A 25,187-nucleotide genomic window follows, 5' to 3' on the forward strand; every position below is an offset into this window, starting at 1 on the left:
AACTCTAGGCCAAATCCTCCCTTGTGATGAGCATTAGAGTGGTGATTGAGGTGAAGACAGCCTACGGAGTTTCTCTGTATCCCCAAACCAGTATGCCATACAATTGCATTAGAGGAGTCCTACTAACATTCAAGACAGGAGCCTTTGTACTGCAACCCACAGCACTTCACAATCCCAAGTGTGTGTGGGGGGGGGGAGGGGCATGATGTGTCAGCTGTGGGTGTGACAGTCTTCAGATGTCTAGTGTGCATCCAGAGGTTGGCACAGTCACTAACTCATTTTCAGAGCAGCAGTAAGGTGAACTGAGCATTCATACCAACCCCTTTCAACCTCAGTTCCACCTAACTAGTTCTGTTGGTGCTGGTGGGCAGTCCAATAGTAAAGGCTTAGCCAGTGCCACTCCATCTCCCTTACATGGCCACATCTCAAGATTAGAATTTCACCCCATATACACATAGGATCAGTTCATCCACCATTGAAATGCTCAGCCTCTGATGTTGAAGATTGGTTATAGCAGCTAATTAATAGTAACAGTGATATTTTAGGACAGAAAGTGAAGTAGAATGCTACAACCAGTTGAAGCTACATAGGGTATTATGTGAGAAAGAATGTAATAATTATGCCTAAAACTTGGTCAGTACACAGGGGTTTAAAAAAATAAATAAAATAAGGGGTGTTAAAGCACTATAGTATATTCACTGCCAAAACTATAAGGTTATCGGTGATTTATTGCCCTGAAGAAGACTTTAAAGTAGCAGTTCTGAGTGGAGTGCCATTTGTGCCTTGAACTCATTTCCATCTTAAACATATGCTTAGTATTGAATGCCTTATTTAAGACCCTAGACAATGTTCAATGTCATGTTTCCTAGAAGAATAAAATTCCTTGTGCCTACTCTAGATATAACTCGCAAGTTATCAGCATATAAATAAAATATGTATGTCTGTACACAATAACACTATTTAGGGTTTATAAAGTATTTTAATGTCTGTATAGTGCTTTGAACTTGTAATCACAATTACACCTTTGTGAGGCAGGTAAACGTTATCCATCGTTTAGACCAGGGAAATAGACACTGTGGAGATAAAACACTCACCTTGGTTCAAAGTAACTGAGTGGCAGAGTTAGGATTATTAGAATTTTGTAGTTCTAAAGGTTCAATGCTACAGTGAATCAGAAAGAAGAGGGGAACAAGTTCAAATCTTATTGTTACTCCAGCAGACTCTGAAGGGTGATGGGAGCATGCATACACATCTGAACCGTCATCTTTGCTTTAAAATAGGATCGCTAGAGGAAACACTAAAAATGTCCTTTTCTCTTTAATTAGCAATTCATTTTGATCTTACACTATGAATAACCTGAAATATACCCATTATAGTCACTCAGTGCTGCTATCAGCAAAACACACGCGTAATATGCAAAATGGATTAAAATAGCTCCTAAATGACAAAACCGATTTCAGAGTTCTACTACGTTAGGAGTTGTAAAAACCCATTAGAGCAGAGCTGTTTTTTTTTTGTAAAGAGAATTTGTAAACAAGGCAGATCAAGGGCAGTAGAAACCAAGTAATATGTCCACTTTATGGCTAGAGAACCGAGGTACAGAGATTAAGTAACTTGCTCAAGATGACAAGGAAATCTGTTAGAAGCAGGAATTGAATACACATCTCCCAATCCAGTACCTAGACCAGAAAGTCACCCTCTCCTAAAATCTGTTCATGCTGGAGAATGCAGGCAATTGTTCTGCTCCCTCTTGATCCAAGCAAACAAACATCTAGTTGAGCTTTATATAAAGCCCCAGTCCTGCACTAGGTACTGGATAGATGCAGGATTGGGGTTGCAGTCTGAAAATCAATTACTACAGAGACTTTAAAGTTAATACCTTATTGTTCATATAAAATTATCCATACTTTGCACTATTATACTAACTACCATGCAAGCACCTTAAGATTGCTTTGTAAACATTTATGAACAGCGCCTCACAATACCATTCCTGTCAGGAGGGGAATTATATTCCCATTTTACAGATGAGTGCACTCAAAAACAAAACAACCCTTAACACCTAAGACACTGAATGCACTCATGCACTTTAGGATTTCAGCAACAATTACTTATATAGTGCCTTTCATCCACAGATCTGAAAATGATTTACAAAAGCAGATTAATATTACCACCTCTGTTTTACAGACAGGGAAAAGGAGACAGAGCCCTGAAGAGAGCAAGGTCACAGCAGAACCAGCAATAGAAAGAGCTCTGATCTCCTAACTCCCAGCCCAGTACCCTATTTATTGGGCAATACTGCCTCACATATTTGCTTGTGTGCAACCACAGCGGGCAGGTGCACCAGATATTTTATGAGTGCAGCTTTAAAATTATTGGCTTCAGCAACTTGTATGCAAAATCAAATAATGTGGTAGAGTTGGAACTAGAGAACACAGATCTCCAAACTCATCATTCTGGTTTTTAAACCACTAGACTATGCTCGGTGTCAAATAAGGAAAGTATGTCTGTCTGAGGCAATCAAAACAGGAAAGATGGTAAGAAGTGGTCTTCAAAAGGTGATAGTGAGTACAGAGAATTGCTAGCCGAACTACTTGTGCTTTAGATTGAGTCTATCATGTTGCTTCTAATTTTCACCACATCTTTGATTTAGCTTCCACTTGACATGTTTTGGGCCTGGGCCACGCAGAACTCCATGCCAGACTGTTTCCAATTCCCAATGTTTTGCCTTGCCTAGAAAGTTAGATTGCTGAAATATTTGCTAGAATAAATAGAGGTTAAGTGTGAAGTCAGTAGGTGAGCTTTGCTTCATGGATATTGATATAAAAAGCAGTTGCCATACTACTCTGACCGATCTAAAGAACAGATGTTTGTATATGATTTATGAACACAAATGTGTACATCTTCCATAAATAGTAATGTGTTCCAGTAACAAACTGAGTAGAGAATTCTAGCCCATGAGGGCTGGGAAACTGCAGGCAGTATTTGAAATTGTCCATTAATTCTTGGTTTCAAATGAAAAACAGACTATAAATCCAATCCTTTAATCCTTTCACATTCATGTAAGCATGGCATAATCAGACCTGATAATACAGATGTCTGTTTAAGATAATTGAACCAATAAATAATGACATATTCAATATACAGTAAATGCACTTTGGAAACCTTACATTAATATTACTTAGTTTGCATTTTTGTCACTATCAGAATTTTAGCAAGTTTCCAAAGCTAAAAATTTCATGGTTAAGTATTCACCAAAAGCCTCTAGTTCTCTGAATAATTTCTGTAAGAGTAATCAAATATTGAATTAAACAAATAGGTCATCACTACTGCTCACACTTGCACTGGTCCTAAACTATTGTGGTTAAACAGCATCCCATTTCTCAGAAAGATTGTGTTGCAGACGTGTAATATTAGCTGATGTGTTTAATTTTAACAGCACAGTTAATTTTTGGACAGCAAGTTTACTCAAAAACCATCTTCAGTAGCCATTAATGAAATCTTCTGGACTGAGGAAACTATGTATTTATTCAGCAATTTGCCATGTAGGTCACAAAGTTTTAAGAAGATTTCTATAGCTATTTTATTTCAAAGCAGGTTTTCTAATATGCCAACATTTATTCTTTAATTTCATGGGCAGTGGCATTACACCAGGAATAAATTGGGGCATAGTTTAGTTTTCATATTTTACACACACACACACACACACGAAAAATGGCTCCATAAGTGGCAGAATTTACACAAAGCAATCTATCATGATTCGTATTGAATATAACATTTTTCCCGTCTGTGTTAGATGGGTAAGTGGCATTGCTCTGACATTTTACACAGCTGCTATTCTTTTCCTCAGAGATGGCTGCATTTCACTGGTGGATGAAAGTATTCCCTAGAACATCCTTTTGCTCCAGTACTACATAAGGATATTAAAATGTTTTCATAAACTTTAAGGCCAGATGGGACCATTATGACTGTCTAATCTGATCTCCTGCGTACACCAGCCATCAAACACCACCCAGTAACTCCTGCATTGAGTCCATATTTAGGAATTGATTCTGCACTCCTAACACACCTCAAACTTCTATCCACTTCAATTAGGTTTGTAAAAATATTGTGAGATCAGATAAACGGTGAAGTAGTATTAAGTTGTGTCATCTTTTACCCATGTGCTGCAGAAGTGAATGCTTCCTTCCTACCCCCTTTCTGCTACAGAAGTACTTCCTTTCTTGCAGTGTCCATAAATTTTTACTTTTAACATAACACTAAGTTTCATTTCAATAATTGACTTGCGTTGTACAGCCAACCAAGAAATAAAATAAAGCTTCTGTTGACGATGGTCAAGTGGATTTAATTCATTTAAGAGAAAATCGCATAGTATCACTATTTAATGGGATTCTTTGTGTGTGTTACTTTATTTCAGGTCCAGTGTCAATACAATATGAAGATGTGGCATTTGAGAGGGTTTTCTTTTAAATGGAGGAACACCATGAAGAATGGAGCAGAAGAACAGGTAAACTGGTTTTAAATGGGAATAAAAAGGAGCCAATAATTATGCCTCACTCTGCTTGCAAATCATGCTCAGGTGTGAACTGGCCTAGCTCGATTGATACCAATAGAGCTATGCCAATTTATACTAGCTGAGGATCTATCCTAATACCATTTTTAGATACTGCCACTGGAATTCACACTTCAGTGTCAAAACTGAAAAAGTTTGAAAATGCACTACCTTTCCTCCTGTCCCCAAGTGTGTAACTGAAGGCTTGCTGACTGGGGGAGATTATGGAAGTAGCCTATAATTGTGCACAAGTGATAGTTTGACACATGGAGAACAATGTGGTTTTGCCCCTTGCTTCTAGACAAATGAATATTTATATGCAAGACATAATTTTCCCCTCTAGTAACAATTTAATAACATCAAGGGGATGCTATTAACTGTTAAATGTTGTCAGTGCAAGTTAAAGATGCTGTAAACCACTCAAAGCATTTACCACCAAGCTACATTAACATAATCTTTCAATCAGTGCAGAAGCTGCATAGAATTTTTTTTTTAAAATGTATCCCTAAAGAGAGGTACTAGGAGTGCAATTCTTACAACCTGTATGTACTTGCAAGAAATCCCCAATTCCAGACTATTTGTATAACCCAGTGCTTTTCTTAACAATCTCACTGCCTGTAAGGGCAGCAAAATAGATTCAAAAGGATGTTCAGCCAGCATGGATCCAGACTTACTTGGCATCTATCATGTATTCCCCAATAGATGGGTGGGTGGAGGAGGGAAAAGGAAGGGGAGGGACAAAAAAAGAGCAGGGGAAAGTTTCAAATTAGAGCTGCAGTCACTATTTCCAAATAGGGAAAGGAGTCTAAATAACTGTCCCATATAGGGAAACTGATAAACATGAGTGGTAGTGAACAGTGAAATCTATTAGCCAATATTATGCAGTTAAACATTCTTCTTTGAGAACAGAAAGAAAAGTCAAGATGTGGACTCTCGTTAATTAAGGGTAGAGATGCAGCTTTCCCAGCAGCAAAGTAATTGTTTGTGCAGCGCACACACCCCACCCCCCCATATCTTCAAATTTAGGTCAGGCATCAAGAGGAGGAAAAAAGGACTGGAGACTGAAGATGAGATGCTCTATTTCACACAGTTGCCCTCTGGAAGGACTGGCAAAGGCAGTCACTTAAATTAAGTGCAGGTCATCAGACAAGATATCTAATCTATTCCTGAAACAGACAACCTCAACAGCCCAGATCCCTATGGCCTTTACAGCGACACAATGAACTACTTCCTCATGTACCTCTGTCAATTCACGTTAGGTTCCTATTTTTTTAAAAGTGATATTTCATGTACACTATGACCCTATTGCTCATAGCAAGGAAAGTGCTTTGGTTTATTTATGACCTACTAACCTTAAATAAAAAAAAGCATACAACTAATCTGAATGTTCTCATAAGCCTGGAGATTTAAAATAAAACTTAAAATAAATCTGGCATTTGTAGCACAGCCAGCTAAGCTATATTTGCCCAGTTGGGAATTTTTTTTTTTAAATGAAAACCAGATGACAAGAGGAAAGCATTATTACCCTGCATAAACTTCAAGGTTTGGGAATCAGGACTGCAGCTCATGAGTGCCTGGATTTCCCATGAGCCTCTGCTTCCATCAGCATAGAGTTAAATAAAGCAAGACTGTGGTTTTACATCTATCTCCAGTCTAGAAGACTAGAATGAAAAGCCAGCTGTAGTTTTTGAGATAGAATTTAACCCAGCCACAGAACCTAACCTTGGATATAGAGATGCTGGTTATCAGCCAGGCAAGATAGTTTGTTTAAAAAAAAAAAAGTGAGAGAAAGAGAAAAATGAAGAATAAAAAGCAAACATCCTCCATCTTCTATGCTAAAATGTGAGTGACCCTAAACTCTACTCATTTAGCTGGGACAACATTGAACACATGCAGATAGGAACAAAGGCCTATCGAATCCAGGAGCCTGATTCTCCACTCATTCATGATGTAAATCAGGAGTAACTTCATTGAAGCCAATGGAGTTGCACTGGAATAAAACCAGTGTGAGTGAGCAGATAATCAAGTCACAAGACTGTGGTCTGCTATATGTGGATACATCACAAGTTCTTGGCTGTATTGGCAAAACAAGTTTATTCTGCATTTACTTTGAATTCTGAAGCTTTCACAATCGCAAGGGATACATTTCCCAGGCCAAAAAAAGGGCAGGGTGGGAGGGAAGCATCCTGTCTACAAAGCACACTATAGCCCACAAAAGAAAGAGGACCCCAATTTATGCCACTGCAATCATGTCTATGCACGCCTGTATGATTTTCTGTTGGATAAAGGACAGCAAATCATTTATCTTAGTTTACTATTACATGTTAAAAAAGTGGGGCAATCAATTCCAGTATACGCAGGGCAGATCAGTTAAAAGAAATAGCTATGACTTAAAAGTCCTTGCCAGGGAGCCTTATTTACCATACTAAAGGAAATAGCACACAGTCATGATATGTAGTGTCTTTTAGCTTTGGGTTCCCATTTATGCAAATACTAGTAAGCAGATGCTTGAAGTGACTGAAAATAGGTTATGCACTGAAATGCCGAATATACCACACCAACTCCACTTGGAAACAAGATTTCAGATGCAGCATTTAATGAAAACCAACAAATCATCAGTTTCTCAATAACTAGTTCTACTGCACAGTGGGCTAGAGAGATTCTCTAGTTGAGCCTGAACCTTTCAAGGTAATTCTCTTCTGCAGGCCAATTCTGCTTGCCAGTGCAGATAGTAAGCAAGGTAGATAAGTCTCACTTTGTCCTCTGATTCATACTTGTGTCTTTCCACTTCCCAACCCTTCCAATTAATAGCCAAGGAAGACAAATCTTTGTTGTGTTACACATGAATTGCAATACTATGTACACTTCCTTTTTTCTAGAAGCCAGTTTTGATAGAAGAGAAAGTCTAAATGAACGGGCAAGGTTTAGAGGAAAGGCAAACAACTTCCATTATTACTGGAGCCTTATCAGAAGGAGCACTTCATGAAATGTGATAATCAAATCCTTGATATGGACAAGACACTTAAAACAAACAAAAACAAAAAACCTCCCCCACACACACACCTCACTGCACTCCAAGAAGGAATCTCTTGGTTAGAATGACCCAGATAAGTTCACCTCTTACTCTCATGCTAGATTTTCATAACAGGTGGAGCCAACTGCAATTTACATTTAAAGAATATCTAACACTGCATCAGACTGCAATTTGATTACCTCTAAACTAGTATAATGGGATTTCAGTTGACTTCTTAAGTTAGGCAGATGTGTGTGGTGGATAGGTATGTAGAAGGGCTTTGTGAATTAGACTAACTATAGGGGTTGTATAGAAGCATTTGAAGAAACAGGATGCTCCTTTTAGAACAGACAATTATTGAATATTGTACTACTGGCATATATGGTAATTTACAAAGAGAATGAAGTAGTTCTACTTCCCCATCCTCCCCTAGAAGCTTATTGAGAAACATATGCTGCTTAAAACAGTCAATACCCGACAATCTTAAACAGATTCAGGTTTGATTGAATTCACCCAGCAAAAGACACTTTATTGGGACTGGGCAATCTATTAGTGACATTGCAGGTTCATTGTGCTTTTAACCCAGTTGTGTAGAACTATGGGATTACACACTTTGATTAACATTTTACTCCATGGTTTGACTGACAACACTAGATAATTTTGGTCTAGATTTCTAAACTAGATAAATAAAAGCTTTTCAATAAATGAAACAGACCTTTTCTTTTCATAGGATCAAAGCCTGGAGAGTTGCCAGTTCCTTGCTATAGGATTGTAATAGAACGGGCCAAGGAAGGTGGGTGGTGGTGCTAAGGGAACAATGACAAACTGCATAATCTGTATGATTAAAACCATTGTGTCAGTTATGATTTTTCCCCCCCTTTCAGATTTTAAGGATGCTGTCAAGTCAGTGGAGTTCTGTTTTTAGTGGTTGCTTCAGTGAACATTCAACGCTGTCGGTGAGTTTGGAATTAAAGTGAAAACCATCGACCGTTGATTGTACCCTCCAGCTAACCATCATCCTCCTTGCTTCATGCTTTCAGGCCTTTCAATGAAGACAGCTGCCAAACCAGCACACAAGGTATCTCTTTCCCCCACCCCATCCTCTTTGCAGAGCTTTACTAAAAAGGTCACAATCAACATTCATTGCTGTCGGTGGGTTTAACTATGTGGACAAGCTCACTGAACAATGAATGCAACTGTGGCCCCACTTTTTGTGATCACAGTCAAGAGGAATATCAGCTCTGAAAGCAGCACTGAAAGTCTTTCATATATGAAACTTTTCTGATCAAAAGAGGAATATCTTCAGGATTTTTTGTTTTAAGCTGGTTTGACTCAGATGGTTGAGACAACAGTCGCTCCTTCCTGGAGCTGATTACAACATAAAGGGAGCTCATTCTGCCATTACTCTCTCTTACTTACTACAGATATTAACAAAAACTCTGGTATAGAAAAAGCCTCCCTGTATGCACCCCTGAGTACTCTGAACACAAGAGGAGAGATGGTTGAAAACACCTCTAAAAATAAAAATAAAACAATAATAATAATAATAATAATAATAAAAAGAATCTATGTACTGCAACATTGCACATTCAGAGAGATGACGGCTATGTGTCTCCTTGGCAAAACAAGACAAACTCACGCCAAAATTTCTTACAAATGGGAGCCTTAGTTAAAGAATGGTGATAATATTCTTGATCTTGGTGTAATTGCTATGTGAAGTTTATTTAAACACCTAATAAACATTAAAACATACACCTTATTGGACTTGCCTCTTTGTACTGTTTTGCGATAAGCCAGAAAGAAATTACTTGTATGGCTGGTAACAAAGTTCAGCTCGTTGTTATAAATTATGGGCTAGAGCTGTGAGTGGCCATGCTGCGTTCCTTGATGCCGGGTATAAAGGGAAAAAAATAAAAGGAAAAAATTGAAGCACACGACTACTTTCCTAGCCCCACTCATGCTTCACCAATAAATCTCAGGCATCAACCTAAGTTTTTAACACCAGCTGAATGGGTACTGAAACATCATGTAATTCTCTAAGCCAGTTTCAGCCATTAGCTTCAGTTTCTAGTATGTTGGTGAGTTTTTGCATAGACATTACTTCCAAAAGGAGAGGAATGACAAATCATTTCATTTGTCTCTCCCTTGTGACACGCATTACCACTGACAACGTCTGCTTTTCACTATGCATATAAATAGAAGCTTCAACACATGAAATGGCAGTTTCTTCTGTAACTTGATGGTGATGAGGTAATTAAAGAATAATTTTAAAAAGTTAGATTCACAACAGAGATCTGACATGGATCAATGCACATAGGAAGAGAACCAGTTCTCTAAACAAATACCCAAAATTCTAAGGTCATGTCCTCCTAGAAACATATGGATTTTTAGTTAACTTGCTGCTATGTGGTACTCTTAGTATGAAGATACATTTTGCTTTGTTCCAGTTACCACAATAGAGAGGGGATAGTTCCAGGTGAACTGTTGTTGGAGACCCTGCAAGGTTCTAGACTTTGTTCCATCACTTTTCCTAAGGTTCTCTTCCTCCCAGCCCCGGGTATTTTAAGTGGTACCCACCAACATCCTCTCTGCGTTCTCTCTTCTTTTCTGGCATGGTGCCCCAGATGACTATAGAATTTCTTACTCTAACGACCCCAAAGGTATATTAAAAAGGGAGCAGTTTCTCTGGAGATCACAAAAGCTACATCTTATAATTGAAAGTCGTAACTTTCAGATCAAGGTGCAGCTAATATCTCCTGGCACCTGTGTGAATTCAGATTTATTTAAACATGAGTTGTAATATGCTAGATCCTGTTGGACTCAGTGAGCCTCTTAAATATTAGCTAGATAGCTATGCTGTGTTATGAGTTTATAAATAGACATGGTATTTATCTGAACAGAAGAGCCTGGAATTTGGCAACATGGGAAGAATAATATCCTGGTATGGAGTCATCCTAACAGAGAAGAAATGGGAATCATTCGTGCTATTTGGTTAGCAAAATTGCAGACTAGAATTGGTGTGGAGATACAAACTTCAGCTACACATAGAAGGAAGCTGATTTTGAATATATGGTTTTGTATAAGGAATCTTTCTTTATAATACCCGATTATCTTCCTGTGTCAGAGGAGCTCTACCTTATTTTGTTTCCTGCACTGATTCAATATTATTTAATATTTATATTACAGTAGTGCAGAGAGGCCATCATCAGGATTAGGCTAGGCACTATACAAACACTTATTAGGAGAACAGCTTTATTATAGAGGGAAAAACACCTTATAATTTAAATAGTTTTCATATAGAGAGAGAGAGTGTAAAAACAGTTTCACCTGGACTAGGTTATACTATCCCCTCACGGGAGCAGTGAGTTATGAAATTAAGCATTTACAGCTGTCCCCCTGCTGCACTTTTTTGTTTTCCTCTCCTTTCTGCTTGTTCTGTGTGTCCGCCCCTCCTGGCCATGGGCTAACAAAAGTCACAGCCTGGCCCTGCTGTTCATGGAAATGACTTGTGCAGACTAACTGGAGCCATTGCTCTGCTCAAGAGAGGGGGGGGCTTTTGGCTCCTTTGTTCAGACCTGGGCTCAGTGTAGAGGTGCTCTGCCCAGGTATGCAAGACCTTTTATGGCCACATAGCTAAGTGTATGAGTAATGCCTGTGGCTTAGAACTTGCCCAGACCTGTTCTATGCCTTCTATCCTCCCCTCTAACAAGGGGAACCAATCAAAGTTACTGGCGGGAAACTGCCTAAGTTTGCCTTTATAACCAGACATTTTCTGATCAGACTTTAGAAAGATTCCTGCATTGCTGCCTGGTCTGATCTGCCAGGGGTTCTGGGGGGGTCCTTTCTCCGCTCTCATTTTATTTTTGAGCGTACCCCCGTTTTTAAACTCCCCTCCCACGAACAACGAATTTTACCTGGAGATCTCCTGAGTATTGTGAGCGAATTGAGTCCTCTGATGCTGAAACTGCTGTGCCTGCTTCTGCCTTTGCTGCTGTCCTAGGGATTGGTAAGAACTCCCTCTTGCAAACTCCCCCTGTCCTGGCTGCTGGCTCTGTTTCCCCAGCAGACAGACCTAAGCTAACTCCGTGGTCTGTGCTGCTAAAAATAAACCTGTGCCACTGCCAAGCTGTGCCTCCCTGGATTCTATCCTGGGCAGCCCACTTGCAGTTGTCCCACTGCTGCAGCCACACCCTTGGAGAACTACCCCTAGTATAAGGTGCACCCATTAGGTTAGGTTTAGCCTTTAGTGTAGATAAATTGTAATTTCATTTTGCATAGCTGTGGTTAAGTTAGGTTTAACATTGTACTCTGTAAGTTAGGCTTAGAGAATTGTTGCATTGTGTTTTGTTACTTACTAATTTGTATAGTCTTGGTTAAGTTAAATCATAGATAAGATTTTGCTGTGTTCTGTATGATTGTAATTAAGTCTGTCTTCTCACTGTCAGCCCCCCTCCCCCGAGCTTTCTCTGTGTTTCACTAAGTTTAAATCTCTAGCATAAAACCCCATTGGTTACTTTTTCCTCTCTGATACACCTCACATTCTACATTTACACCACTGTGACACATTTTTACCTAAATTGTTTGTTATTTAACATATTTTTCCATAACTGTTAGTTGGTTATTTGCTGCTGTGACACACCCTTTACATAGAAATTGTTAACTACCTGTTACATCATATATTTCTGTGTTAATTCATTACCCACTGTATTGTATCCTACTGTATTGTACCCCACTATTGAAACCCCCTTACTGTTCACCAAAAGAAACCCCTCCCCACCCACCAGTGCAGTAATTGTCCCCCAAGATCCCCTACCTGCTGGCAGGGACAACATGTAGGCTGATCCTATGTGAATTTCAAGACAGATATCACAGATACATGGATGTAAGAGCATTCGGGCAGATAAAAGAAAAAAAAGCCAAGAATCTCTACAAGTTCCATCTCACATACAGAAATTAGGAGGGACTGAGTTTGGCACATGTGTATATGGTGTGAGCCATCAAGGACTGTATATTAATCACCCACTATTAGTTAGGTTTACTGAAATACTTGTGGTATTTCCCACTGATATTATAGGGGATGCTAAAAATTACAAGTCAAAAGTAAATAGTAGGTTTAATAACCAGCTATGTTTTAATGGTACTGACTATAACTTCCATTAATGGGCATCATCCTCAAGTCTCTTCTTCCTTTGATGCCTAACTCTATTTAGACACAAGATACCTCATTGTAGCCAACATATTGCACAGTATGCCTCCTGACCAGCTAGTTTACAGACCACTTACTTGCATACAATATTATTGGTATAAAAAAACCGCATAAGACAAAGTATTAGGCTGGGGGCTGACCTTGTTAGTAATGATTATTCTGAAGTTCCATGGAAAGGTCTCATTTCTATTTCTATGGTTTGTTGATATTATATATAATGTTATAAATCCCCATTGACCAGAGGTCTTCTGCAAAAAAATGGCCATGAACAATGCCATTGTTAGTAATTCACTCAGAGCAATTTATACTATGAGGTCAAGCATATCAAAGCTACAGTGAATGCAATGGATCCTGACTGTTAACAGTAATGCTAGGTTTTAAGATTTATCCTCCTAATAGAAAGACGAAGGTGGTAAAATACAGTTCTCTGTTCCCCCATCAGTGGTCACAACAGCATGATTGGAATTAAAGCACAGCCAACTCTGAGCAGTTGACCAGATTTAAAGATCAGATTTTTAAAGTTTCCTCTGAGTGTTCCTGCAGTTAGCCTGACCTCCTGCATAACACAGGCCAGAGAACTTCACCCAAAAAATTCTGGATCAAGCCCTGGATTTATGTTTGAGCTCATAGATGAAGACTTTAGGGCCAGAAGGACCACTGTGATCATCTAAACTGACCTCCTGCACATCGCAGGCCACAGCGCCTCATTTAGAAAGACCCAGTTTTGACTTAAAGACTGCAAGGGATGAAGAATCTGATGTTCACTACCACAGAAGGAAGAAAACTTCAAAGTCATTACCTATGCTACATCTACACTAGGAACTGAAGAGCACCCAATTGTTATGCTCTAATTGCCTCACATGGTCACTGCTGGCATGAACTAAAAAGGTACCTAGTTTGCATTAATGTAATCCTGTTGATAAAAGACAAACTAGGTACCTTTTCAGTTCATGCCAGCAGCATCCACATTGGGCAGTCAAAGTGCAGTACGCTAATGCCCTATGCAACTCCCGCAGTCCAAACTGAGGGGCTGTGTAGACAAGTCCTTTGTGTACACTACTACTATGAAGGAGGAAAATCTTATCCCTATTTTACAGATGGGGGAAATGAAGTATGTAGAGATTAAATGACTTCCACAGACTTTCTGTGTAATTTTGGGCAAGACCTGGGTTCTGTTCTCAGGTCTGCCATGTCCCAATCACGGCTTACTGGGAAGAAAGGAAAAATCCCTTAACCACAAGAACATCCAATGATGTAGCCCACCTTTTTTTGTTCTACATTCCAGCACTGCTCTTTGTCCTTCTGTATTTGCAACTACTATACTTCATTCTCTTTCCTTCCTTTATATTGTTACTCCTCAAAAGGTACCGAGAAACCATGATCAGGTTTAGGTTTATATTATGTGCCTAATCACTTTGAATTCTCCCTGCTGTAGAAGTTCTAAAGAGCAAACAGATAGGCATGTTCAACTGTAACTTCCTCATTCACCCTTAATCAAATTCTATATCTTTTTTCCTTTTCATTGCATTGTTTTAGATCCTCCCCAAACTATAGGTACTAGAAATTCACACAATATTCCAAATGCAGGCAAGTCAAGCTCCCTAAAATGAGCTTTTAACTCCCATCTCTTTCAGCCAAGCATAGCAACACAGCGCCATTACAAATGCCAACATTTACATTTATCTACTATCATTCCTTGCTGAGTCCCAGATAGCCAAGTCCACTTTGTATCAGTGTATTTCATCTCACTGCAATGCAGGACTTAACATTTGTTGAACTTAGAGCAATTTCTCCAGAACATTAATTTCCCTTCAAAACAACAGACATTTCTCTAAGATTTTAAAACTTAAAGAAAGTGGGCAGCATGCATTAGCAGGCAAGAACCAGGGCCGGCTCCAGGCACCAGCTTATCAAGCAGGTGCTTGGGGCAGCAACTCCGGAGCGGGGCGGTACTTTCAGTTATTCGGCGGCAATTCAGCGGAGGGTCCCTCACTCCCGCTCGGAGCGAAAGACCTCCTGCTGAATTGCTGCAGATCGCAATAGCGGCTTTGGGGGGGGGGGGGGAGGGGCTGCTTGGGGCGACAAAAACCCTGGAGCCAGCCCTGGCAAGAACATAAACAGCAGTATCTTATAAAATGGCTATTTAAAACAATTTATTTACCAGAGTACTTTAACACCAGCCCTTAAAAAGCACACACCCCTCCCAGAAGTGCAGGGAGGGGCTCAGAGAACCCCCTACTCCATCCCAAAACAAACCAGAAAATTTTCACAGGCCCTAAAGAAGAATAAGTTCCATCTCAGACACAGAAATAAGAGTTGTCTTCAGAGTGTGTGCATGTACCAAGGGAGCAATTAAAACCTGGACATTTACCACAAGCTATGCAATCAGGAAGCACTGCAGATATTGTGGTAAGCCCAATTTAAATAATGAGGATGCCTGAAATTCTATTGTAAAAGTGAACAACCATCCAACACATCTTAAAATGGCACCCATTATAAACTCCAATTAACACTAAAATGGAAGGTGGTTGTTCCCTCAAAAAAACAGTGAAAAACAGATGCAAACAAGATCACTTTTAGACAAAAAAAATTTCTATTCTGCTCCAGAGAGATCAAATGATGAAAGAGAAACAGTCATGTTCACTAGCTCAGCATTGTATATTGAGATACTAGTTTCCTCCCAGGGCCAGCTCCAGGGGTTTTGTGCCCCAAGCAGACACAAAAAAACGCAATCGCGATCTGTGGCAATTCAGCAAGAGGTCCTTCGCTCTGAGCGGGAGTGAGGGACTCTCTGCCGAATTGCCGCCAAATAACTGAAAGTGCCGCCCTGCTCCGGAGTTGCCGCCCCAAGCACCTGCTTGATAAGCTGGTGTCTGGAGCGGGCCCTGTTTCCTCCAGTATTTCACTTTGTCACAACCAGTAAGCATTTCCCTGAGGACTGCAAATGCAGACATACCTGGCATAGCCATATAGCAATTTCTGTTATGAGACCTTCAGCTTCTAATTTTAGATGAGGTTTAAGGCTGGGATTAGAGTTTTTAGTTTGATGGAATCAAGGCCAGTGTTTGCATTGGACAGCTTCAAAATACTGAACTGTTTTCAGACCATTTGGACAGGAATAGTGGACATCTCAGAAGATCTTGTGTTACGAGATTTCAGCCTGACTGGTACTGAAAGCAAGTGCCCCTTTCTGGGCTCATATCTGAACTGAGGCCAAAACCACAGAGACAGATTCAGGGATTCTAATTGCTAGGGATCCTAATTGATACCCACTGCAAGTCCGAGAGGCTCAGCTTTGAAGTTCTGGTTTTTTCCTCATTAGTAGAGAATGATACAGAACCCAATATACTGTCAAAGGAGACTTTATCTTAGGCTCTTGTGGCTTTCTCCACCAAACAATAGTATATTCAGTGATAACTACAGTTTAAAACAAAAAAAAAACCCCACAACTCCCCCACCCCCACCCCAGTTTGGTGAGTTGACCAAGGGCCTAACCTTCCAATAGTGAAGTTGACTGGAATTTTGCCAGGTACTTCAAAAGAAGCAGGACTGGACCTTCACTTAGTCAATAATAGGATGTACTGATGATACATATCCCAATTTCCTCCTATGTTGTTTCATGCACACACAATTACATGAACAGGGACATTAAGGGTTGTGGATGATGCATTTGTGAGAACAAACAAAAGCTGGCACCTAAGTTAATTTAAACAATGACTCCTGATTAAAACTGTAATTCCAATGACAAAAACCTCCTCAAGATAACAAGTTTGCTGCCATTAGTTTCTCAGGGCTTGGCTACACTTGCAGATGTGCAGCGCTGGGAGTTACAGCTGTCTTCGTACAGCTGTGTAGGGTAAGCGCTGGAGTGTGGCCACACTGACAGCTACCAGCGCTGCAGTGTAGCCACATTTGCAGCGCTGTTGGGAGTGGTGCATTATGGGCAGCTATCCCACAGAGCACCTAGTCCCATTTTGGCGCCGTGGGTTGTGGGAAGGGGACGGAAGGGTGTGGGTCATTCTGCTTCCTGTCCCAACGCCCCGTGACGCATCGCTTCACATCCCAGCAGTCACTGTTTTTCCGTCCACGTTTGGCGCCATTGTGACTCTCCCAACAGTTTCTGTGCAGCGTGATTTCTGTGGGAAATGGAGCCCGAGCTGCTGAGGAATATGCTGATGAGTCTCGCCAGCACATCACGTGTGGCAGTTGAGCTATTCCTTCAGCTCCAAAGTGACAGTGAGGAGTCCGACGATGATGATATTGAGTCGCCTGACGCGTATGACGCTAAATTGCTTGTGGCATTCACGGAAATGCTCAGCACCGTGGAACGCCGCTTTTGGGCTTGGGAAACAAGCACAGAGTGGTGGGATCACATCGTCATGGAAGTCTGGGATGACGAGCAGTGGCTGCAGAACTTTCGGATGAGAAAAGCCACTTTCATGGGACTGTGTGCTGAGCTCGCCCCCACCCTGCGGCGCAAGGACACGAGATTGAGAGCTGCCCTGCCAGTGGAGAAGCGAGTGGCAACTCCAGACAGCTACCGATCGGTCGGGAACCAGTTTGGAGTGGGAAAGTCGACCGTTGGAATCGTGTTGATGCAAGTTTGCAGGGCCATTAATCGCATCCTGCTAAGAAGAACCGTGACTCTGGGGAACGTCCAGGACATTGTGGATGGCTTTGCACAAATGGGTTTTCCTAACTGTGGAGGGGCGATAGATGGGACGCATATTCCTATTCTGGCACCACCCCACCTAGCATCCGAGTATGTTAATCGGAAGGGGTATTTCTCTATGGTTCTCCAGGCACTTGTGGATCACCGTGGGTGTTTCATTGACATTTACACAGGCTGGCCTGGAAAGATGCATGATGCACGCATCTTTCGGAACAGTGGTCTGTTCGGGAAGATGCAAGCCGGGACTTTTTTCCCAGACCGGAAGATCACAGTAGATGACGTCGAAATGCCCATTGTGATCCTTGGAGACCTCGCTTACCCGTTAATGCCTTGGCTCATGAAACTGTATACAGGGAAGCTTGACAGGAGCAAGGACCGGTTCAACTACAGGCTGAGCCGGTGCCGAATGACTGTGGAGTGTGCTTTTGGTCGTTTAAAAGGGCACTGGCGATCTCTGTATGGGAAGCTAGACTTGGGGGAAAGCAGCGTCCCTGCGGTTATATCCATGTGCTGTACCCTCCATAATATTTGTGAAGGGAAGGGTGAAACATTCAGTCAGGCATGGACCGCCGAGGTTCAACGCCTGGAGGCTGAATTTGCACAGCCAGAGAGCAGGGCTACTAGAGAGGCCCAGCAAAGGGCTACAAGGATTAGGGATGCTTTGAGGGAGGAATTTGAGGCTGAAAGCCAACAGTAATGTTTGTTGCCTTGCACGGGAGTGAAGTGCAGTGGTTACAATGTTAGCAGGAATCTGTTTTTCCTAAAATGATTTGCAGTGCCTGTTTCTTTCCTGGGCTACAGTATCTTTCAATTTCTGCAATAATAAAGACTGTTTTCAAAGCCAAGAATTCATTTATTGAAAAGAAAAAAAAACTTTCTTGACAGACACACAACATTTTGGGAACCTAAAAGGGCAGGGGGGTGGACTGTACAGTCACAGGTTTGAATATGTCCTGTCTGGAGTGCTGTGCAATGAGTGCTGCACTTCAGGATGAAAATACTGCATGGTGATGGGGGTTGAGTGCAGAGGGTAAGGGTCATAGTTCTCCGGGCTGGTTGGTGAACGTACAGGTGTTGGGGGCAGCTGGTGGTGGTAAGAACCTGGATGCTGGGGAAGGGGGTTTGGAGCTGACATTGGGGCACAAGGGAAAGAGCTTTGGGATGTGGGAGCAGCACGGTAGTGCTCTGCCTGCATGGCTACGTGTGACTGGATAGAGTCCGCTTGGCGCACCAGTAGTCAAGGACATTTTTCGAAAGGCAAAAATGGCAACAGTTAACAGAGGCAGCATTGTTTATAATCTCATCCAGACAGTTATTCCCACACAGTGAAGGAGTTTACAGTCTTCACTTTAGCATACTTTTCCCATACCAAACAGAGCGCACATAACCCACAGGAGCCACGAAATGGTGAGTAAGGGGGACTGATTGCTTCAGGGCTGTGCAGGGGTTTCTGTGCGTTGGGAACAGCAAACAGCTACAGGGGGCATCTGCACTGAACACTTTCCCAACATTTTCCACAGGAGTTAATCCTGGAAGATATCTTGCTGCTGCGGGTCACCTGGAAAGAGCGGGAGGGTCTTCTACAGCAATACAGATTCTGCCCTGGCCCCTATGCAGCTTGCCTGTGTGCAGCAATGGTCCCCCCACCCCTCGCAGCATAGTGGCGCGGACGCGTTAGCCTGACTGGGACAAGGACCACAGTGGCTCTCCCTATAAACTTGCGCAAGCGCATTGCCCACGCTCTGGCTGAAACTTTTGAAGAGATTACCGATGCCGATTACCGCGACATGATAGACCGCATCAATGGGCTATTCCACATCTAGGCATGCATGCATGTAGCCCTAACCCCCGCCTCCTCTCCCGAAACATTTCCATCCTGAAAATAAAAGCCGCTTACCGGTAACCCGCTCCTCTGCTTCTCCTTCACCAAGTACCGGCTGCTACCTTCCTCCTGGCTTAAGAAGAGCTCCTGGCTGCATGCCTCCTGGGACTCCGGGGTGTCTCCCCCCATCCCAGTACCCTCACTCTCGGTTTCCTCCCCTCCCTCCCCCCCCCGCTCTGAAGTGTCCATCATGGTCATCGGATTGGCAGTGGGGTCACCCCCAAGTATCGCAACCAGCTCCTTGTAAAAACGGCAGGTCGTGGGGGCAGCGCCAGAGCAGCGGTTTCCCTCGCGGGCTTTGCAATAGGCACTCCGCAGCTCCTTCACTTTAACCCTGCACTGCACCGCGTCCCGGTCATGGCCCCTTTCCAGCATGGCCTTTGATACCTGGCCAAAGGTATTGTAATTCCTATGGCTGGAGCACAGCTGGGACTGCACAGCTTCTTCCCCCCAAACACTGATGAGGTCCAGCAACTCGCCAGTTGCTGGGGCTCATTTGGCGCGTGGAGGTATGGTCACCTGGAAAGATTCACTGATTGCACTCCACACCTGGCTGAGCAAACAGGAAGGGGATTTTTAAAATTCCCGGGGCATTTAAAGGGCGGGTCACCTGAGGCCAGGGCAGTAGAGTTCGAACTGATGAGCAGAGTGGCTGAACAGGCATTCTGGGATACCTCCAAATACCTCTGGAGGCCAATAATAGCGCTTTTGGTGGCCACACTGGTGGAGCAGCGCTGCATCACCAGCGCTGCAATAGTTATACCCGAGGCAGAGCAGGAGTACAGCCAGTGCTGCAGCCAGGGAGACGCAGCACTGTATGTGCCTTGCAAGTGTGGACGGTGAGTAAGTTGCAGCGCTGTAAACCCACCACCAGCGCTGCAACTCTCCAGTGTAGCCAAGCCCTCAGTACTGCTCTTCATTCTGAAGCCTCAAAGTTTCTCATTAGGCTCTGATGGAGTGCGAGCCTGAAATTGAGCCAAATTGTATGCTTCTCTGCCTGAAATCTCTGAATTTTTGGTATCTTAGGAGACAAAGCTGCAAAGCAACGTTCAGATGAACACTGTCATAGTTATTTTATTCTGTATTAGACACACTCGCAGGTTGCCAACTTTCCATTTTTTCAAACCCAAATACTACAGGCCCCCCCTGTCACTTACTCTCCCCTCCCCCCATGATTCAGCCAGGGTGGGAGGGCCTGCCTGCCCAATCAGGGCACTGAGGTGTGGAGGGGGTGTCTGTCCCTGGAGCGAGGGGATGGAGAAAACCAGGGCCATGGGAGGCTGAAAAGGCAGGATGGGTGGGAAGCCCAGCTGCCAGCCCAGCTCCTCAAGTGCTGTGCACTGTCAGGATTCCTCCTTCTCCAGAAGCAGCTGCTCTTCCGGCCTTCCCGGTGGCAGAGGCAGATTGTGGTTACTGCGGTAACTGGACTTTTGGTGTCCAGACAGCAGCGCTGACCAGAGACTGCACAGGTCCCATTTTGACCTGACTTTCTAGTCAAAAACCAGACATCTGACAACCCCATTAAAGAATGAGATATCTAGACTGTCAGAATGCCTGTGGGAAATAGCAAGTTACTCCCAATTTATTTGAATAGCAAGATGCACAAGGTACTTGAGTCAATTATTCAGTGGTGAAAGAAACCATTTAAAAACTATTTCTCATAAGCATTTTGTACCACTGAAATCAGAAAAAGATACAGAAATATTTTGGCTAAATTGAGTTGGGCCCAGGTGGTTGCTCTCAAAAGTCAGCATCACCATCTGATGTGTAAAACATATTCCTAATTATCATAAAGTACACCCAGTGCTAATTGCTGTATTTGAGACAAAATAATGAGCCATGGCAAGCTTAAAACTCATGTTGGTGCATCTTTATTAAGCTGCTTTTGGATGGCATTTCAGCAGTGTCAATATGCTGCTGGTTACCAGGAAGACAGAGATGATGAGGCTACCAAGCCCACTGCCCTTTCCCTCCCACAGACTGTGGATACTGTTAAAGGCCAAGAACTGCTACTGACCTAAGAGAAACTGAAAAAATTCAGGTAAGATGTTTGGAGATACAGAAAGGTTGGTTGGGGGTGGGTGGGGAAGGAAGTAAGAGAGAGAACTCGGTGACAGTAAGCAGCAGCTGTAACCCTGAGAATATTATTGAGGAAAAATTATTAGTAGTGTCCCTAGAAAGATCTTTGTATTCCCCCAAAACAATTGCATGAGATCATTCCAGAAGTTCTAGCTGCTGCTGATCTGCTAACTAATTAACAAACAGGATCAGATCCTCATCTGGTTTGAGTGAGCATACATCCAGGGCTGGCTCCAGGCACCAGCCAAGCAACCTCGTGCTGGGGGGTGGCAGACTCTAAGGGGCAGCATTCCGTCCAATCCTAGGGCGGCATGGCCACCTCCTTTTTTTTTTGTTCGCTGCTCTGGCCACCCTGTAGGGGGCAGCGGCGCGGAGGAGGGGACTGCCCTGCTGGGAGCCAGCTGCGCGCTCCGTCTGCCCCAGCCGGTGCCAGGTCTGCAGCAAGCCCGGCAGCCCGCGTCCTTCCCTCCCCGCTGACCAGAGCAGTGCGGAGCCCTGGTGAGCACCCTGGCTGAAGGAAGCCTTGGCTGAAGGAAGCCCTGGCCGTCCCGTCCCCCCCCTCTCTCTCCCACCCCGCTCCCTCCCCCCGCTAGCCGGGGTGTGCACTCCACTGCCTGGGGCATGTCTGCAGCCAGGGAGTCCCGCTAGCCGAAAGTTTGCACTCTGGCTCCAGCCGCCCCGCAGGGTGTTTTTTTTGCTTGGGGCGGCAAAAAAGCCAGAGCCGGCCCTGCATACATCTACTGACTTTAGCAGAGTTATGCCAGTTTACGCTAACTGAAGATCTGCAAACAAACTGCAACAAAGCCCCTGAGAACATGAGAAACACAGCCTCTGTATGTTCTGCAGTTCATTACACTACATGCAAGGTTTTTCAGTTATAGGGTACATGGGCTGTCTTTAAACAATGCATCTAAAAGACACGTTCTCTACAAACACACACATTTCTACCAGGAAAAGAGTTGTGGGTGTCTCTCGGCAATTGGGCATATAACACTTGGAGGCCCAATTACCCAGTTTGCACATGCAAATGACTTTTGCAGCTACATGCAAGAGGCTTTAGGACACAATGTACATTTTGCAGCTACAACCTTTACACCCACATGATGATAATTGGCCTTACCTGCCACGAGGCAGTCTCTTCAGCTTTGTTCACGCTGAGGTACGTGGGTGGGGAGAAAGTTCACAGCATAGTTACATTTGACAGTGGCAGCATCAGCACACTTGACAGTGACTTGTTTCCCCACTGTACTTTATGCTCCACTTTCCATAATTAGTATATGGAGCAGAGAACTGGTAAAAATAGCTTCATTTGTTGCACTTGAACTATCAGGAAGAATAAAAGTCATCTAGGTTTTTCATCAGGTCACTCATCTGTGTGCCTTCCTGGTTCAGAGCCCCTGCTCAATCATCTCCTCAATACCCTAGTTTCATACCCCACTGGAGTCATTAGGAACCCTTCCAGTGACTTCAAAGAGCTTTGGATCAGGCCCCTAGAAATGAAGGTTTCATTTAAATAATGTATCACTACATTTCAGACATGACACATTGCTGCACTTATTGGTGAGCAGGTATAAGCATTGTGTAAAGCCATTTCTGGAATCAGATACAATACTACAAGCAGCATAATAGCTAAAAGTGAACCAAAATGCAAGGTCTGGTCCACATGGGTGTCACAAACTGGATCCTTCAGAGTTAATTACACAAAGGAGGTTACCACCGAGTCCATACTTTACCATGATCCATTCCTTGAGTCTATAAGGGAGATTACTCACCCTCCTCCTTCACCATTTTCTATCTTATTAAGGCTACCTTGTACAACCACTACCCCCTTAGTTCCATGAAGGCCTTTGCAGTGGGTGGCTTCCTAATAGAGTAACAGGTGAAGGACTAAGCAGCAGGGTCAGACACCCCCTAGTGCTTGGTGCAGAAGCTAATGAACTTGCTGATGTTTCTAGAAGCTGGCTATTACTTGCTTGGGAACCTCAGCAGGAATAGTCTGGGTCTGTCAATCTTATGTACCCTGACAAAAACCTGAATTCACCCAATTTCCATGTGGGTTCTTGGTTCTAGGCAAGGATTGTGCATAACTAATGATAATACTCAATTCTAACAAAAAATTTTGAACCATTAATTACCTTGCCATTTGTTTTCTAGCATATAGTCAGATGTGTTTAATTTCTCCATGACTATAACATTATTTGGCAGGAGAAAATACTAACCTTTGCTAAACAAAGTAAGGGCTAATACAATTAGGTGTCTACAAGTGACACCATTTTGGGAGGATTCCTGCCAATTAGAGTTAAATGACATATGCAGATTGTTATGGAGAGTGGTTACAAACCATTTCTTTCCTCCACGCTGCCTCATTGAATCAAATGGATCTATAAAGGATCAGGAGAGGTCATATGGGAATTTCAGTACAGATCTCTGGTTTCCTGAATTGGACTTCAGTTTCTCTAGTTTGGAGTTTGTTTGTTTTTAAAAATCTTCATCATCATCCAATGACATTTCCTCACTTTTAATCACTATGAGGGTCTCTATTCACCTGAATTAAGATCCTGCTAGTAACAAAAGGTTACCAGCTTTTAAATAAAGTTGCTCACTAATCTGGTTTTCCATGCCTTCACATGTGCATTGTTTCATTCATGCCCCACCACAAATTTCACAGGCAAATAGGGGGAAAAAGCCTACCTGAATTTTCATTGTAACTCAAGTTTTCCATCATATTTTTAACTGAACTGTTGGTGAAGCCTCCTTTGAAAAGTTAATGTCATCACTGTTTGGTTGTGTTTGATTAAAATGGAATCTTTGATGTGTCCATTGCAGAATTTAAATATTACTAGCATTCAGAGAATTAAGGTAGAGCATGCATCACTGCCATTTAGCAGTGTTATGTAGTCTTATAGGGCTGCATTTTCAGCCACTGCCTCTGAATTTTGAACACTCATCTTGAAGAACCTTTGATTTAAGGTGCCCAAGAATATGGCATTTGCTCCTAGAAATAAACTTGTGATTTTGTGCATGTAAACTGGATAGACCATTAACTGCTCATTTGGCACAGAGCTCCTTGCACAAAAGTACCAAGTCCAAAATTAGTTTTTGGTTAGAGGCTGCTTTGAAAATTTGGTCCACAATGTCAATAAATAAACTTTTATAAATATAGTTCTGAGTCAGCCCCAGCAGTAGCAAAATAAATAGATTGCTTGTTCCTTTCCTACAGGAAAGTGATTCCAAAAATATATAACTGTCACTTTTCATCTTTAGAATAATGTTAGCTATTGAAAAAAAGACCTACAGTGAGCAATTATGTTTTCAGCCTTCATGTCATTTTACATCATTCCACTATCTCAGCTATGCTAGGAAGCTTAAAGACAACATTTTAGGTCAGTGACTTTTGTCTACAGTGTATTTGCTTTTTGATAATTAAATTACATACATTTTAAATAACCAAATTCTGAAACAGACACCCATTTAAAAAAAAACACCCATGACCTGCTGCATCTGTGATGCCAGTGATACTGGGTTGGAAAATTGTATTTGTTAGAGATATTGAGGATTATAAAAATTTAAGGGCTTGATAGATCAGCAAATAATTGCAGAGAATTTTTTTTAAACCAAATACCCATGAGTCAGAGTGACACTTCGACCTACTTAGAAGTAATTTCTTTTTCCAAATTCAAATTTCATAGACTGTAATCCAGGCTAAACAAAGAGAAAATATCTCTTTTATATTCATTGATATGATTACCAAAATATTGGTTCTCATCAAGAAAGGTCACAAGATTA

The 25,187-nt window shown here is 42.3% G+C and overlaps 2 long non-coding RNA genes across 2 annotated transcripts in view; one reads left to right on the forward strand and one right to left on the reverse strand.

Annotated features, from left to right (window-relative positions):
• LOC123375424 overlaps positions 1-9,286 on the forward strand; it is a 75,973-nt gene extending 66,687 nt beyond the window's left edge. Inside the window, exons 5-7 of the long non-coding RNA XR_006581442.1 lie at positions 4,415-4,504; positions 8,447-8,518; positions 8,603-9,286. This is a non-coding gene — a long non-coding RNA (uncharacterized LOC123375424). The remainder of the gene's footprint in view (positions 1-4,414; positions 4,505-8,446; positions 8,519-8,602) is intronic.
• LOC123375425 overlaps positions 1-25,187 on the reverse strand; it is a 65,228-nt gene that overhangs the window by 23,759 nt on the left and 16,282 nt on the right. The gene's annotated exons all lie outside the window — the stretch shown is intronic.

This window comes from Mauremys mutica, chromosome 8, assembly GCF_020497125.1.
Source record: "Mauremys mutica isolate MM-2020 ecotype Southern chromosome 8, ASM2049712v1, whole genome shotgun sequence".
NCBI classification, from domain to species: domain Eukaryota; kingdom Metazoa; phylum Chordata; order Testudines; family Geoemydidae; genus Mauremys; species Mauremys mutica.